This window comes from Crocodylus siamensis, chromosome 6, assembly GCF_052110815.1.
Source record: "Crocodylus siamensis isolate JL-2025a chromosome 6, ASM5211081v1, whole genome shotgun sequence".
Taxonomy (NCBI): Eukaryota; Metazoa; Chordata; order Crocodylia; family Crocodylidae; genus Crocodylus; species Crocodylus siamensis.
The window spans coordinates 33595107-33611624 of record NC_143400.1 but is presented as its reverse complement, the minus strand read 5'-3'; the positions used below and the strand labels follow the sequence as shown (position 1 = coordinate 33611624).

The 16518-nt window shown below is 52.4% G+C and overlaps 1 protein-coding gene and 1 pseudogene across 1 annotated transcript in view; one reads left to right on the top strand and one right to left on the bottom strand.

Moving 5' to 3' along the window:
* Window positions 1-16518, top strand: part of LOC149862267 (disintegrin and metalloproteinase domain-containing protein 18-like) — a 39566-nt gene that overhangs the window by 22348 nt on the left and 700 nt on the right. The gene's annotated exons all lie outside the window — the stretch shown is intronic.
* Window positions 36-16511, bottom strand: LOC149862268 (uncharacterized; annotated as a pseudogene).

The window sequence follows — 16518 nt, the reverse complement described above, 5'->3', positions numbered from 1 at the left end:
GCCTCCCCGGCCCTGTTTGTGATGCACCTGCTTATGCAAGGAAGAGCGCGGTTAGCTTGACTTCTGACTTAATCGCACCGGCGGCTCATGTTTGTTTTGCAGTTGACTCCGACTCCGAGATCCCTGTCCGCATTTGCGCGATGTAGAACGGTGCCTGCCGGGCTGTGGGAGTGTGGCTGATTCTTCCTCCCCAGGTGCAGCACATGACACTTAGCTTTCTTCGCCTGCCTCCGATTCTGTTCTGCTTGCTTCCCTCGCCCATCTAAATCCACCTGGAGGCACTCCCTGCGCTAGAGCGTGTGTCCCTGCCCCTCTTGGTTTGGTTTTGTCTGCCAGCTTGGACCAGGTGCTTTCTACTCCCTTGTCCAAGTTGCCCGTGAAGATATTGAGCAGTACCAGTCCCAGGACAGAGCCTTGCAGGACTCAGCTGCCCACACGTCTCCAGTAGAGACCGACCCATCCACTGTTGCTCTCTGGGTGCATCCCGTAAGCCAATTTTCTGCAGTCCAGACTGCATAGTAATCTACGTGGCCACTGGGTCGTTTATTTATCAGAGTTGGGTGCCACACTGTGTCAAAGGCCTTTTTAAAGTCTAAGGAAATAACATCCACCTCTGTTCCTTCGTCCAAGCGTTTTGTGACCCGGTGGTAAAAAGAAACCGGGCTAGTTGGGCAGGATCTGCCTGCTGCGAACCCACGCCAATTGCATCCACGGTTCCTCCCGCCAGCGTGACTGCTTCTAGGGAGGATATGGTGCTGGTTTCCCCAAGTCAGTGGTGACGCTCAGCACCTGAGGTAGGTGCCTCTCTTGTCCTGGAACAGGGAAAGACGAGAAGCGTGTGGGGCCCTTGCGGTATATGGCATGCACAAATCAAGCTAGTTCTTAGTTGGCTGTTGCTCTTGTTACCAGATTTGCCCATCCCTTTGGGGTCTGCCCATTTATTAGGGACATGTTTGTAGGGTCTTGGTAATTCTATCAATGCGCTGCTTGTGTTACTTGTGTTTCTGTACGGAGCTGCATCTCTTCCCTTCTGCCAGTCCTCAGCCCCAAGGGAGCTATCTTGCAAGGCTCAGTTTCAACAGGGCTGGGTTTCTCCAGTCGCCACATCTGTCTCACACACACACACGCACACGCACACACACACAGGTGAACAAAATCCCTCTGCATCCGGCTGGGTGTCCAGATAACACCCTCATGGGCCAGCATTCAGTTCATTAGGACACGTCTGAGCCAAACTGGGTCAGTCAGCTGTACAAGCTGATCCCCTTCTGTGCTTCAGATTCAGCATGTCCCAATCTTTAGTCTCTTGCTGAGCAGACCCCACAGTATTTTGGGGCTTCACAGGGATCTTTCGCTTAGGTAAAAGAAGCGTTGCTACAGAGCAAGTGGGGAAGGAGAAGTAGAGAAGGAAAAATATATCCAGTTACCACCAGTTTGACTATGAAAGTTATTTATTGCTAAGTATATGAAATACATAATGGTACTAGTAGTAATAGCCATGCAAAGGACAACAAACACAAACAATTACAATACTACCCTGGTTTCACTAACTATTTGGGGAAACTTAGCTCAAGCTTAACTAATACAGTTCAGGTTCAGAAATTTATGCTTAAAGAGAAAAGAGAGAGCGCTGGGTTCTCACCAGTCCAAGGCACTCGGGTAAAGTTCTCAACACGATCCTTGAAGGGAGACGATCTGCTTCTTCCAGCTTCTCAGGAACAACAGCAGGTGGTGTCAGCACACACAACTGCTTTTTTACAGATTTTCATACCCTCAGTTCAGCTTCTTTAAAGGATTTTCAATAGTGTAAATCATTGTCTTTTCTCTTGACAAGGGGTTATCTGCTTTGGAACCTCTCAAAAAAACTGTTTGAAACTTAGGACAACATAAGGTTAGGGAGTAACCAGACACTTAGGAGCTAGCTTGAAATTCCTTTGGATAGCAGATATACTGATGGGAATCTCATGGTTTCTTCAGAAACAATAAATAGCTTGCAGCATCGGGGTTTTGGATTTTCACTTGTTGTGAACAAACCTCAGCTCAGCATGACTTTTCCAGATCTTACTATAGTCTTTTAACAGACTTATGGCAAATATTGGAGTGTTTATAACCTTCTTTGGAGAGGACTTCCACCAGTTGTCCCGGGAAAAGTATGACAACACTTGTGGTCAGGGCTCCAATGGGCTGGACGCTGTGATGAGCCCTGTACCATTGTTCAGATGTTGCCCGTACCCCCTGACTCGGTGTCTTGCCTCAGCATTCCCTAACCCAGTGACCAAGTTTTAGTCAAGTGAGTTTAACTAGGCCTCCCATAGCGGGACCAGGGAACTTATGCTTAGAGGTGTGTATGTGTGTCGCGGGGGGGAAGGTCCTTTGTAAATCCAGCTGATAAATGCTGAGCTGGGTGTGTGTAAATGTGGGTTGATTCGCATTTGGAGCACAGATTCCCCATCATGCCGCGCTCCCCTGCTTCTCTGATCCTGGAATTCACTGCAGTCTCTGCTTCAGGCTTTCTGTACTCCATCTCCCATGTAAATGAATGTCATCTGGTGCCATCTCGGATGCAAATGAGACCTAGGGCAGTTGTTTCACTCTTGTCACCCTTATCTAGAGGGTTTTAGGTGTGTCTCCCACTGCATCTTCATTGTCTTTTGTAATCGGTTCTTGTTCAGGTAGAGGAGAGGAGTGAGGGGGAATTCTTTGCAAGTCAGACAGGCTGTGTCCTGTGTCGGGGTCCCCAAGAACATGGAGCTGAGAGGTAAAAATTCCCCCTGTTGATGGGGTGCTTGCATTGAGCAAGTATCCCCATCATATCTTTGCTCCATGGTACTGGTTCTGATCTATCCATTGCAATCATCACATCAGTCTCTGGATCCAGCAAACTAGTAGCATCAGACTAATTACTAGTATAATTTGAAAACTAATAATACTACAATGGGGTGAAGCATGACATTTAAAAGACCCGGTGCACTGGGGCTCTACCTGAACAAAACCTCCCACCAGGAGTGATGGCCTGTATTTTTAACTGTAGCTGCTAGCTTAGAGATCTCCTGGTTGTGGTGTTGAATCGTGAGTTTGCCATTCTCTCCCAAAGTTTTGAGTCTTTGCAGTTCAGCCTGGAAAGAGGGATGAGTCAATAGTTTCTTAATGGCGATGAGATCCATTCCTAGCAAAATGGGGGACACCTCTTTGTAGAGCTCAGGGTAGGCATTCAAATGTTGTATGGTCCATACAGGTACAGTAAACTTAAGATCACAAGTAACAATGGTGGTTACATTACAGAAACAGCAATTAATATAAGGCACCATAGGTTGAATCCAATATCCATTCATTAATACAATATCACATCTTGTTCTCATGCACACACATGCTTTACCCACATTAGCAATAGCAGATTCTCTTTCTTGGATAACATCGAAGGAACAGTGAGAACTTGTTCCCAGGTTGTGGGAAAAAACATCGGGCTCCTCCAATGCTTGGTCTTCACAGATGTAACCCAAACCTTCTTTTCTCCTACACCCTTTTACATTTGCTGTTTTCCATGCATTATTTTACTGCCAGCCCCACATATTATGATCCCTGGAGTACATCACTGAGCTATCATCAGTTTGTAATCCTAATGGGATTACTGGGTGGATTGTTTTAATTTCTTTGCCTGCCACAGTTCTGAGGAATAACTGCAAGCTTTGCTGGTGGGGATTGTACAAGCATTAACTAACCTTCACCGGGGCTGGAGGGCTAATTCTTCCTCCATTACATGAGGCCAAATCAGGTTGATTGCTCCCATGGGAATTTGTCCCGTTGTGGCTTGCCGAATCATTCCCATGATGACATTTTGGGTGAGCGCCTGAGCTTGCTCACATGCTAAAGCCAATGATACATTATTTTGGAGGGACTGTACATCAGACATCATTAACTTTTCATCCCCTTCTATGAGTCCTTCCCATCCAGGAAATACCTTACTTATTCGTTGCTTAACATTTTTAAAGATGCAGTTAACGGAGTTCCCATTTTTCCCATATTTTCAGTGGCATATGACAGTTTATTAGCAAGAACTTCTATATTTACAGCATCAATTGAAGAGACTCCTGCTCCTACTGGTGCAATCCAATCACTTATGGTACAGGTTCCTTTTGAGTCCACGATGGCTTGCAGAAGAACGGACCGGAGCCGGGAATAGCCTCAGTTCCATAACAAAACCGGAGTGGCTTCCCTATGGCACTCTGTGTGCAACCGGCAAAGCGAGGTTAGCAGCATAGGACTGGTGGCAACGCTGTAGGGCCAGGGGGTTGCTTCCATTTCCATAGACTCCAAGCACGTGGCACAGCCATTTTATTTCAAACACTTCCAGAGTTTCAGAGGCATCGCAGGTTCAGAATAGAGTGGACATCAGACCCCAGATACCTATGTACAGCAATGTTTTGGTGGAGCTATGGGATGTCATGGTTTGCGTTTAGAGACCTGTGAGGGGACAGAGAAGAGAAAAACAAACTCCCACACTCCCCCCATATACACTGGGAGAAGCTGGGATCACATTGCAGGGTAAAAGCGGAGCATTGATCTATGAGAGGGTGGCCATAACAAGTTGAGCACTTCTCTGGCCTTTTCCTATCTCAACATCAGGGTAGGCACTGACAAGCCTATCCAATGCGTATTTTCCAGTGGCTCGAAGCCGTTCCTGCTAGCCGAGAAGAGTGGCCGGCAGAATAGAGAAGACTGGTTACCCTATTCCTGGACAGCCAGGTGGCTTACCCTTCCATTCTTTGAGCTGTGAAGAATGAAACTTTTTTTCCCAAGGTTTTCTACCTTTTCCATTCAGGATTTCAACCTGATAAACACTGGGGCTGGCTCGATTTACGATAAAGCAAGGATGATCCCAGGTGAGAGTCTAAGAGTGTTCCTTTGCTGAAAACTTCCTATACATTACTGGTTGGCCTACTTCCCATATTAAAGGAGGTTTTCCCCATCCTAGCTTCTTGTCTGTGTTTTGCTGTACTATGCCTAGCTGTGTTGCCACTTGCTTGTGCAGAGCAGCTATTGTTTCCACAAGGGTCTGTACCCATTCGTCTGTCACCACCTTCCCTCCCAGGCACGAGGCAGTTCTACTCCTACTCACCAGCTTTCAGGCATGCGCAGGTGCCTTCCAGTCATGACCTCAAAGGGAGCGTGCCCACATATAGCCTTAGAGCTCCTTAGGGCCATCAAGATGATTGGTAACTTTTCCTGAGCTTTTTACCTGTTTTCTCAAAGCTTCCTTCAGAGTGTGATCAGTTCATTCTACTTGTCCAGAGGACTCAGGGTGTCCAGCTATGGGGCAACATTGCTTAATGCCTAGAGCCTTACGTAACATCTCCCACAAAGTGAGATCCTAAATCTGAATCAATTAGTCGGGGAATTCCCATTCTTGAGAAAACGATGTTGAAGAGCTGTTTAGCAGGGACAGAGGCAGCGGTGGTTTTAGTAGGAATGGCTTCCGCCCATTTCGGGAAGGCATCTACTCTTACCAGACAGTCTTTATTCCCTCTACTAGTGGTGGGCAAAGGACCTATATAATCTATCTGAATCCGGGACCAGGGGCCCTCTAGTCTTTGATGCCCCAATGCATTTTTTTGAACTTAGCGATCAGCATTAACCATGGCACACTGTGAGCAATTATCACACCATTGATCTGCATCTGCTTTCATGCCTGGACACCAGCCTGTATCTTTAATCCTATTCAAAGTATCCTATTTCCCTTTATGTCCTTGCTCATGCACAAACTGAATCAGGTCCCCCCGTACCTGGCTGGGGATTACCCAGTGCCTTTGACCATCTGTATTCACTGCCCACCAGACATTATCAAACTGCTCAATCTTGTATTTACCAGTAAGATCTTTTCCTGCTTTGGCTAAGGACTGGATTTCTGTATCCCCATCCTGAAGGGTACTTAAGTCTAAGGTATCCATTCCTTTCCCTCAAGTTTGTCTCCGGGTAGTTACTGCATCTGTTTTCTTTACCTGGTCTGTCTCGTCAGTGTGGTCACTAGTAGCAGCAGCCTAAGGTATCAGCTTTATTGTTCTGGCACACTTCTGAGTGATTTTTCTGATGCCCCTTTGTGCGAGTCACCCAGGTGTCCCCAGTTCTTTCTTTGATCAGGTTAGCAATTTGTCTCCATTTATCTGAATGAGAAACAGGACGCCCATCTGCAGCTACCATTTCTCTATCTAACCAAAGCGGGAGCCACACAGTGATTGCTCAGGCTGTCCAGTTAGAGTCCGTATAAATAGCAACACAAGTGTCCCGAGATTAATAAGCAAAGATGGCTTTAACTGCCTCTACTTCAGCTGCTTGGGCAGAGCGTGGGCGAGCTGGTCCTTGGAGCACCTCTCCGTCATGTGTGCGGATGGCTCCGTACCCTGTTTGGGGATGCCCTTTACAGTAGAAACTTGATCCGTCTGTAAACCAAATTACAAACCCCTTCTGTTGTGCAGCTGCAAGCCTCTTGCCTCCCTGGACAGGCCATTCAAGGTGTTTTAGAAGAGGTAGGGGGCAGGTATGCTCCTCTCCTTCTACGATTAATCCATACGGGGCTGGTGAAACAGCTTGCTCTTTTTTAAACTCCTCGGTTTACTAGGGCAAGGGTCCACTGAGTTAGTTAGAAACCTGGCCATCATGTATTTTCCCTGATATGATGTACTTAAGTGGGGAATGCAGTCTGAACAATGACCTTCGACCCATCGGTAATAAATTCCCAATGCGGGAGGCTCCCGACTAGGGCAAGACACTCCTTTTCACAGGGGGTAAAGCCTTGCTCTGTTTGATTTAGGAGCTTGGAGGCATATGCATCAACTCGGTGCTTATCACATTGCTTTTGACTAAGAGTGGCTCCAATGCTTGTCTCTGAAGAGGCCAACTGAATCACAAAAGGAAGGACAGGGTCCAGAGACACCAGAGCCAGAGCACGAGCTAAATCTTGTTTTAAGGTGGTCAAGGCAGTTTGGTGGTCTGCTCCCCATTCCCAAATCCTGTTTTTCTTGAATAATTTGTACAGAGGCTTAGCTTTCTCAGAGAACATTTCAATGAACTCTCTGGAGAAGTTAAAAGTTCCCAAAAGAGCTCACAAGGAGTGTGTGTTTGTGGGAGCAGGCAGCTTTCCTCCTGTCTCTACCCTTTGCTGATCTGGAGGCCTGCCATCCTCTCCAAGACATACAGTCAGGTATTTCACTTGTTGCTGCACTGAGACTTTTCTCTATTCACCTTAAATCCAGTTTTCTGTATTATTGTCAGCACCTCCTTAGTGACTTCTCTGTTCATTTCTGAAGTGGGGGTGTATATCAAAATGTCATCCATGTATGAAATTACGTGTGAGTGGTGTTTAGGGCTCAAACAGTCCCACATTTTAGTGATATGGGAATGACGAGTACTAGGGGAAGAATGGAAACTTTGGGGAGTTTGGCTGAAGGCATATTGTTGTCCCTATAGGTAAAAGCACACTTATAGCAACATGAAGGATGGAGGGGGATAGCCATGAAAGCATTAGCCAGATCTATTGCAGAGAACCATTTGGAGGCGGCTGCTACTGCTGCTAAAATCTCATTGTGTTTAGCTACCACAGGAGCGGCGGCAGGGGTGGCTGCATTTAAGGCACAGAAATCTGTTGTCACTCTGTAGGTGACCCCGTCTGCTTTAAGGACTGGCCACACTGGTGAATTGCAAATCCTTTGCGTAGGCATGAGCACTCCTTATTTCAAGAGACAGTCGATAGTATTTTAATGCCTTCCTCTGCTGCAGCTGGGTATTTATACTGCCTTTGAGGAGGAGGATCTTTTCCTTCAATCAAAACTTCAGCATTTCTTTTTCCACACTCCGCCTTATGTTTAGTCCACATGTTGGGGAATTCCTGTCCCCATGGATCACCAAGGGAGGTTAGGGTGGCAATAGGTGCCTTTATGGCAGCACAACGATGCACAGCAGAGACTTCTGCAGGTCCTCCTTTTAACTTCCATAACACCCCATTAGCTCAATCTCCAGTTAGCTGAAATGCCTGGAGGAAAGGAGCTCCTAGGGTTCCCATCTCATTTCCCTCCTGAGCACAGCACTCTGCTTTTCCTTGCAATCTGTCGATGTGCCAGGGAACATCCTGCCAGACAGGAGCTTCCTGAATTTCTCCCCCATATCCGCTGAGCTGAACATGTTTCGTGGTGCGTCTCCTTCCAGTGATCCATCGGGGACTTGGAATATTTACCGAGGATCCACGAGCAATTGGGCTAACGTCCCTGGGTTCCCCACCGTCGCCCTCACAGTGGGGCTCCCCCAGACGTCACACTGAAGTCTTGGGACCAGCTGGGGAGGCCCGAGGAGAACTGGGCACCCCTGTTGATCGGCAGACTCCCTCGGGAGCCTCCACTGAGGACAGCAGGCCGGGGTCTGGCATTGACAGGGAGCGGGTGCATGGGATGCACTCCGTACTGGGGCAGTGGGCTGAGGGGGTGCTCCCTGCGTTAATTCTGCTCTCCGCATGGCTTGAGACAAAGCATTAATCAGGACACTAATGGGCTGGCGATCATATTTTCCCATATCCTTCCCTAAATTCACTAGCTCTTTCCAAATCATTCTCCTAAGGGTCTCCTTGGGTTGTCGTTGCCCAGGGCTGTGAGGCCAAGGGGGATTAGAATTGGGAGGGCGACTGGCACAGCAAGGACCATTATTTGCAAAAGTGATAGCCTGCACAGGCTCTGGTGTAATCTTGTTGCCTTTTTGTCTCTTTAAACTCCAGTCTCTCGCAGCAAATCTCCTGCCTGTTTGATTTTTGCTACTAGTTCGTGCCAGGTTGTGTGTTCAAATCCACAACCTCTGTGGTCATTTCTCTCTGGGAATTTAACCCTGCATAGGTGCTCTGTATTAGTTCAGGTCCCTGATAATGGAGAGCGATAACTCCATTCTCTTCTGTCTGGGGTAATGAATCGGAGAGAGCCGCTAGCATTTTCTTTCAGATCGGGTAAGATTTGCTCTTCCAGTACATACAATCTCTTAAGGGAAGAAGCAGGCAGTGATATTTCCCATTCCTGGGGCCTGGGAGCAGTTTGCTCCCAAGACCCTATGCCCACGTCTAGAGCATCTGCATCACAAAGAGAGGCGCATAACTGAGCTAACTGAGTTAAGTCTATGCCATCAGCAGAGGGGTACATTTGCCAAACATGAGCCAGCCACGTGATGACAGTGTCTCGGTTCAGTGGCCCCAGTCTCTCTGCAATAGTCTTGGCTCGACTGGGAGACCGTCTCGCTATGTCAGTGACTATTTCTGTTGCAGGAGGATCATCTCCTGCAACTAGGTGTTGCACCTCCTTTGTGGTAACGGGCAACATTATGCACATGGGGCCAATCGGGGTTGAATGGGCTTTTGGGGACTGCATCAGGGAATACCTCTGTTTTCCCAGGGGACTGAAAGTCACAGTGCTCTCTCAACCTTACAGCTGCTACCACCCCCTTATGGGCACTAAGTTGGGCATGCAATTTGCTGATCTCCGCCTCACACTTCTGATGGCTTGCGGCTGCCTTTACTGTCTTGTTTTCCTCTGCCAGGAAACAAGTTGCTGCTCTCGCTTCTTCTAACAACACTTTTGTGTGTGTTAATTCTTTCTTATACTGCTCTAAAGTCTTGCTGCGTCCTGTGCTAGGGGTCCCCAAAAACATGGAACTGAGAGGTAACCCTCTCTCTGCCCACGTTGCCTTCTCGGGGAGGGGGTGCTGCAGCTGAAGAACGTCACCTCTGGCACCGAGCCCTTGGATTTGGCACCTGGGCTCCAGCACCTGACTTATCTGAGCTGGAACAAGGGCCTCAAGTCAGGGGTTAGGCCAGGATGGGCATGGGGGGCTGTCACACAGGCTCTGTTCCCTGCAGTCCACGCAAGGCTTCCTGAGATCCCCAGACTTCCTGGAGAAGCACGTGGCTGTAGACCGGGCCCTGGGATGTCTTGGAGTCTGCGTGGGATGTGACACGTCTGTGCCAACCGGGCTGCAGGGGCAGACCCTTCCCTTGCATGTGCAGAGCGGCAGGGGGACTGGTCAGGTGTCAGCAGGGGTTCGTTCGTTCCCTCCCCATATCTGAACCGGGTAGGGCGTGTGTTGGCAAAACGGGCTGTTAAGGCAGCTCGCCCTATATTATGCATTAAAGTTGCACCTGTTTCTTGAGTATTGTTGAAAGGCTTCTTTTATAGTCAGCCTCAAGTTCTGTATAGCCTCACTGTTGTCTGGCCTTTGAATTTTTGCAAGATCAGCTGGCCGTGTTTCTTGCAAGCAGCTTATGGCCTTGAGGTGGCTTGCATGATGTGTCTTTCCTTTCTCTATCGCCGTGAGAAGTTTTTCTAATGCGACGTAGCGGTAGTTTTGTTCCTGGCTCAAATGAATGGACCTGGGTGCTGGCCAGCTGAATGGGAGGGATGCAAGGATTGGAGATGTTAACAAAAGGTGATAAAGGAGACCAGCAGACCAGGCTTATACGAAGCCACCAAAAGAAGGCCAAATTAAGAGGTGTGCTCATAACGGGGCTGCCGAACAAAGGAAGATGCTAACAGGAACGAGATGCTGCCTGCAGAGAGATCCAGCCAAAAGCACAGCGTCATCAAAGCAGCCAAGGTAAAGAAAAGTGTAAAAGGGGGAAGCAAGGAATTTAAGCATGTCATCGTCGTCGTCAAAGCTAGATTTTGATTTTAGGGCGCTAAGTTGTCCGTGTTTGTATTTCACGTTCTGTTTAAGGGTTGTTTGTGCTTTAACAATCCCTAAGTGCTCTCTGCTGATTGGTGGTACGAACAGGCACCCAGCTGGGGTGGTCCTGGGGGGCACCGCAGCTGCAGAGGGAAGGACCGGGTCCCTGCACAGCTCTTGCAGGCAGGCAGGCTCAGGGGGGTGGGGGGAGAAGAATAAAAAAAGAGCAGGCTCGCTGTTTTTTATTTTTCTTTGGTGGAGCCTGCCGCCTTGTTTAGACTGTGCCAAACGACGTTGCCGAGCCTTTGGGCAAGTCCAGCCGTCGCTCGCCGGATCTTCGCAAAAGAGTCGCTCTAGTCGTAGAAAAACTAGCAGCAAACCTGTTGTCGGCTTTTCCCTCCCTTGTTCCCATTGCGGCTTTGGGCACGGAAAAGACATTGTTGGTGAATGAGGAAGGCAGAAAAATACTGTGTGCTTCGCAAGCGCTCCTGTGGAGCCGTCGGAGGAACGGGGATGAACGGCTCGGCGGATGGGCGTTTGGACGTGCCGAAGATGGCCGAGCTACGGGACATCTGTTGCCTTCTGCTCGCGCGAGTGCTGCGGACCGTGCTGAGTCGGACCTTTGCGGTCCCAGAGGCCTAACAGGTCGGGAAGCGGTTTTCACTCCTAGGATCGCAGCTTTGGTGAGTTGCCAGCCCTGGATTGCAAGCCAGTTTGGAGGGGGAGACGTTGCCGGCCCCATCTTCTACAGTGAAAGGCGTCAGGATTGCGGAAAACCTCCCTGCAGATCTTGGCATGATGGAGGAGCTTCCAAAACCGATGTTTGGCCCAGGCAGTCCAGTGGCTCCCAGGACATTTGTGGCAGGAATTTTAAGTAGCTTCCTACCAAAAGCGTCACGCTGGAAGAGGGCAGAAGCCCAAAGCATGACGGAGGTGTATCATGAGCCAAAGCGACTGCGCTTGGCGAGGCGCTCAGACGGGCCATGGAACGAGGCCCGTCCATCCGTGCCGGGGATCCACGTGGCAGACGTCCCAAAGCCGTCGATCGACTGGTTCTTTCCGTTTCCGGGCGTATTTTATGAGAAGCGGGACCCGAGGGAGGTCTCTGTGATGATGTGAGTGGTGGCAGCGCCCTTTTCCCTTGACAAGCGGCGACTGTGATCGTGGAGGAAATCTCCAATGGCCCCTGTCTGCCGCCCTGGGCACGCTCGCTGATGAGGCTCTTTCCCGGGCGTTGTCTGTCAGCGCAGAGCCTCGGACGGGCAGTTCTGCAGAGGGGACCCCAGGGTCAAGTGACGGCAAGACCCCCGCCAAGATAGAGGAGCTGCAACAAGAAGCCGTCGTCGCTCCGACCGGGGACGACCTGAGAACGTCGACAGCGTTGCTAGCTGCAACGTGTCCTGACAACGGAAACGTGAGATCTGCAGCCCGGGGAATAGCGGACCGTTGTTTCTCTGCAGTTAGCTTGGGACGGGCCATGGTAAGAGCAGGGGCGGGAAGGGGAAAGAACAAAGCCAGGGCAACGCTGTTTTGCGAATGGCATTTTGCTTCTCAGCGGGGCTTTTGTTAAGCTGTCTGGGTGATGCCAAAAGCCCTTTGACCGCGCGTGCCGTGTGCTGTCAGAAAGGGGGCAGGCCACCTCCTCGAGAGCCCGCAGCGGGCCGTCGGCGCGGGGGACCCTCACTACCTGGGATTCCTGCTTAGCGGTCAGAAAATCCACTAATATGGAATCGCCTTTTTCCCCCTCCAGGAGAAATCTGGCTGGGGATGAGACGAGGGCTAGGATCCCTTGCGCTAAGCCTGCGGGTCAGACCGCTCCGGCTCTGTGCTTGGCTGCCGGGGGGGCAGAGAGCGGGTCAAAGGCGGCTGCCCAAAGCAAGGCTCTGGGACACAGAGGTGAAACCGGGTGCTGAGCGCAGCTCGCCCAGCTGTAAAAACAGTGACAGGTAACCCAGACCCAGTCTCTTGGGCAGCCCCTGGCACTGAGTATCATCGGGTCTCATCACGACACGCGAGTTTCTGTTTAGAGAGCGGGAGCCGACCCGTTTGTGACCCGGACAGTTCGTGTGTGCGTTGGTTCAAACACCCCAACAGAAACTTCCTCCGTGACCTCGCTCGAGCCTAGACACAGGGCATTGGGCGCGACAGACCCCTGGGCCCCGGCAGCCTCCTTGGCCTCCCGACTCCCACCTGCCAGAGGCAAAGGGCCCCGTCCCCAGCCTCTTCTGGCTGAGCCATCCTGGGAACCGTTGCGGCGGTCCAGTGAGCGTGGGAGTGACGGTGTCCCTTGTTAGACCAGGTTCAGCACGGAGGGGCACGAGATCAGCCCCGAGCGTTTCAAGCCACGCTGGCCTGCGGCAACACTGCACCATTCGTTGCAGCCAGAGAATTGCCCTCGCATTTTTTGGCCTTCAAACAAGTGAAACCAAAGAGCTTGCCTCGAGCTTAACGGGGTTGAGCACCGCTGCGCTGGGGTGAGCCCATGCCGGCCGCCCCAAGCGGGAGAGCCGGGCCCCACGTGTGCGATCCGGCCTGGCTGCTGGGCTGCAGACGGAGGATCTCAGTGCTTTCTCCCTCCGTAAGGCAGCGGAGGGCTGGAGGGCGAGCTGGGCCCCTGAGTGCGCAGTCTCCGGAGCCGCGCGGCTGGGGCCCGGTCACGGCCCCTCCAATATTTTCCACGGCTTCCAGCTGTTTAGCTCGAGGCCGGGCCTCTGCAGTCATCTGAGGGGGAGACTTCCTGGGGGCGGGCAGCTCTCCCAGTGCGCGCTGTCCCTGAGGTGGCGCTGGGCCCGGCGTGCAGGCCGCAGCAGGGGACGCTTTTGGTGTCTCAGCCTTGGGTTGCCAGACAGCTAGGACAGCGAGCAAGCCTGAGGGCTGCCTGCCCACGCTGACCAGGAGGGAGGCCATTAGTCGGTGTGCCCGCTTCCGCAGGAAGCAGCAGCTGGGAGTCCTGGGTCCCGCTGCCTTGGAAATGGCACGAGCCCGCGTTGTCTTTTCCCGGCACAGCGCTTTACCTGCTCAGTCACAACCTTGCCCTCGCCTGGAGCCTTCTACATCTCTCAGAGGTTGGCGCGAGGTTGGCGCCTGCTTCCAAACGCGCAGAAGCAACCCCCGTGACACGCAGCCATTTCAGCCGCCAAACGTTACAGCAGCGGCCAGTTCCTGGGGCGGTCCCGTGCCACCGCTGAGAACCGCCATCCCAGCCTGCGTGAGGGTGACGCAACGCGGCTCCCCGTGCGACTGTGACGTTGCGCTGGGCCCAAGAGTCCCTTCCGGAGGGAGACCCGCGAGACGAAGCGTGTTGCCCGAGGCCGTCTGACAGGTCAGTGGCAGAGTTGCAGGCAGACTTCCAGACGCTGGGAAAACCGCGCGGAGAACCAGAAACGTAGAGGACAGAGACGACGGGAGTGCTGGTGTCACGCCCCTTGCCTCTCGTTTGTGTCTATGTCCCGGCGACTGTTTCCTGTTGCTTTCAGTGAGCCTGTTGATGAACACTCCCCAGCCGGGGAGGCCCAGAGAGCATGTGCACGTGAGATTTGCTCTTTTTAGAGGGTTGTTTTTCCTTCCCTTGTCTTATCTCTCCTTTGTTGCATTCCTCGGCTCTCGGTCGTTGTCAGGGTGGCAAAAGGTTGTCTTGAAAAGATGGGCTTCTCAGGAATAGCGATGCCACCCGTGGCAGGGAGTTCCCAGAACAGACCGTTTCTGGGCAAAGGCAGGCCTGTTTTAAAGGGAAGATCTTCACGTCTGCCACCCGGGTTTCCTTCTGGCTGGCAGTTCCCCGCCCAAACTTACCCAAAGAGGCACTCCGCTAGCAGCCTGCCAAATGACACTGAAGCTGTACCCAGTCTGTGGGTTTTGAAGCCCCAGCTCATTCGTGTGGCTCGCTGTGCAGAGTGCCATCGGGATGGTGCAAAAGGGGCCCTTGCTTCCGTGCACTGGGCGCTAACCCGGCACATCCCCGAGGCCGCACCGCGATGCGTCCAGACGCAGACAAACCTCCCCCTGACAAAAGAGAGCGTTTGCCGGTTTTTCCCGTGCACCGGGTGTGCCCGCGTGCTTCGGCACTGCACCGGGGAGCACCACTGCAAGCAATGCAGCACGGCCTCTGCAGAAGCTGTGTCGCCCCTGAAACTGCGGTTGGGTGGCGCGGGTGCATCGGCAGGCTCACCCGAGTGCTGGAGCTGGCAGGATGTGGCCACCCTGCTCAAGGGGCGGGTGACCGGTGACCTTGCGTCAGCTCGGGAAGGCAGCGCGTGCGGGGGCAGGTGCGGCGTACCTGCTGGGGCACGAGCAGCCTGTCCGGGCCCGCCGGCTCAAAAGCTCGCGGGACGCCGCTTTGCAGCGATGCGAAAACAACCGCTCGAGATGGCAGTCGTGCAAGCAGAGTCTCCCAGGCGAGCTGACTGTGGATGGGTTTTTGTCGCCAGGGATTTCTGCTGAGCTGTGCCAGGCCTGGGACACAGAAGACGCTTCCTACATGTCTGTGGCAAATATCTTGTCAAACCTGGCGCCACGCCACCCCCGGGAGGTAGCCTGCCAAAGGTCTCTCAGTCTCCCAAACCAAGTCCTTGCCTTTGGCGGGCTCTTCCCTCTTTCCTTCCATTGTCGTATCTGCTCTAATCTTCACGCAGAGGCGGCTTCTAGCCACGTGGCTGAATCTCGTCCCCAGCCCGGTCGCTCGAACCCTGAAGATCGTTGGCTCCAGTCGGCCGTCCTTCAAGTCGGAGCACGTAGGGAGTCGGGGCTGAGCATAGGCCTTAAAAGCCAGCTGTTGCCTGTGCTGCGGGCAGCCTTTGGAGGCCCGCATCTCACAAACTTGAGCACGTGCATAACGTCGTGGACTTTGCTTACGGTGACATGTGACCCCAGGCTTCCACGTTGAAGAAGGGTATAGACATGCTGGGCTGCCTCGGGAGGTAGTTCGCCAAGACGAAAGCATCATTGCTACTGTCTGCAGCGTTAGCAAGCCCCTTACCGGATGCTGTATCCAGTTCTTGAAGAAGGCTGATCAACTGGAAAAGGTTCCTAAAAGAAATACGAGATTGGACTCGGGTCTAGGAACCCTTCCTCGGTGTGAGAGACTAAGGCCTGTTCACCTTCAGAAGAGACAAGGTTTAGCAGCCATTTGATCATGGGCTAACAGCAAGCCTACGGAGGGCAAGTTTCCAGTGGGTCCAGGCGCTCAAATCTGCCCACCAGAGGCAGAAGCGACCGCAGCGGTGGGAGGATGCACCTGGCCGGATTCGTTCCAGGAATTGAGCGCCTCCTTTCTGTCCTTTGGTCGCCCTTCTCTGTACTTTCTCTAGCTCTAGCTCTCACGTCATCTTTCGCGGGTCAGGCGCCACATCCACGCGTCGCGGATGCTGAGCTGTCCTTCCTGACCCGGGCTTGGCAAGCCCTGCCGCCCTGGATGTGCACAGAGAGGCACAGAAAGGAGCTAGCGGCACTCTTTCGGTAAGGAGCAGAGGGTGGACGGCAGCAGTGTTGGCAGAGCTAGGAAGCATCAGGAGGGGCTAGCGAGTGCGGCAGACTGACACTCGCATTGCGCTGGGGAGGGCGAAGCACAGAGCAACCGTGCAGACTGTACGAGGAGCAGGGGCAACAGTGGAGGCGGGCAAGGGGCTGAGAGGAGGCTCCTGTCTGGAAGACCATTCCCCACTCGACTTTGGCATGTAGACAGGCGGGGCCCGCATTGCAGCCATGACGGCCTCGGGCTTCAGCTGGTCCTTTGCAGCACTCCCGGGCACTGTGGTGGGGAGGCCCGCCCCGGCCTGCAGCTGTGTAGTCCTAAGGACCCTGCCTGACCCCTTTTTTCCCCTACTCTTTCCATGTAAG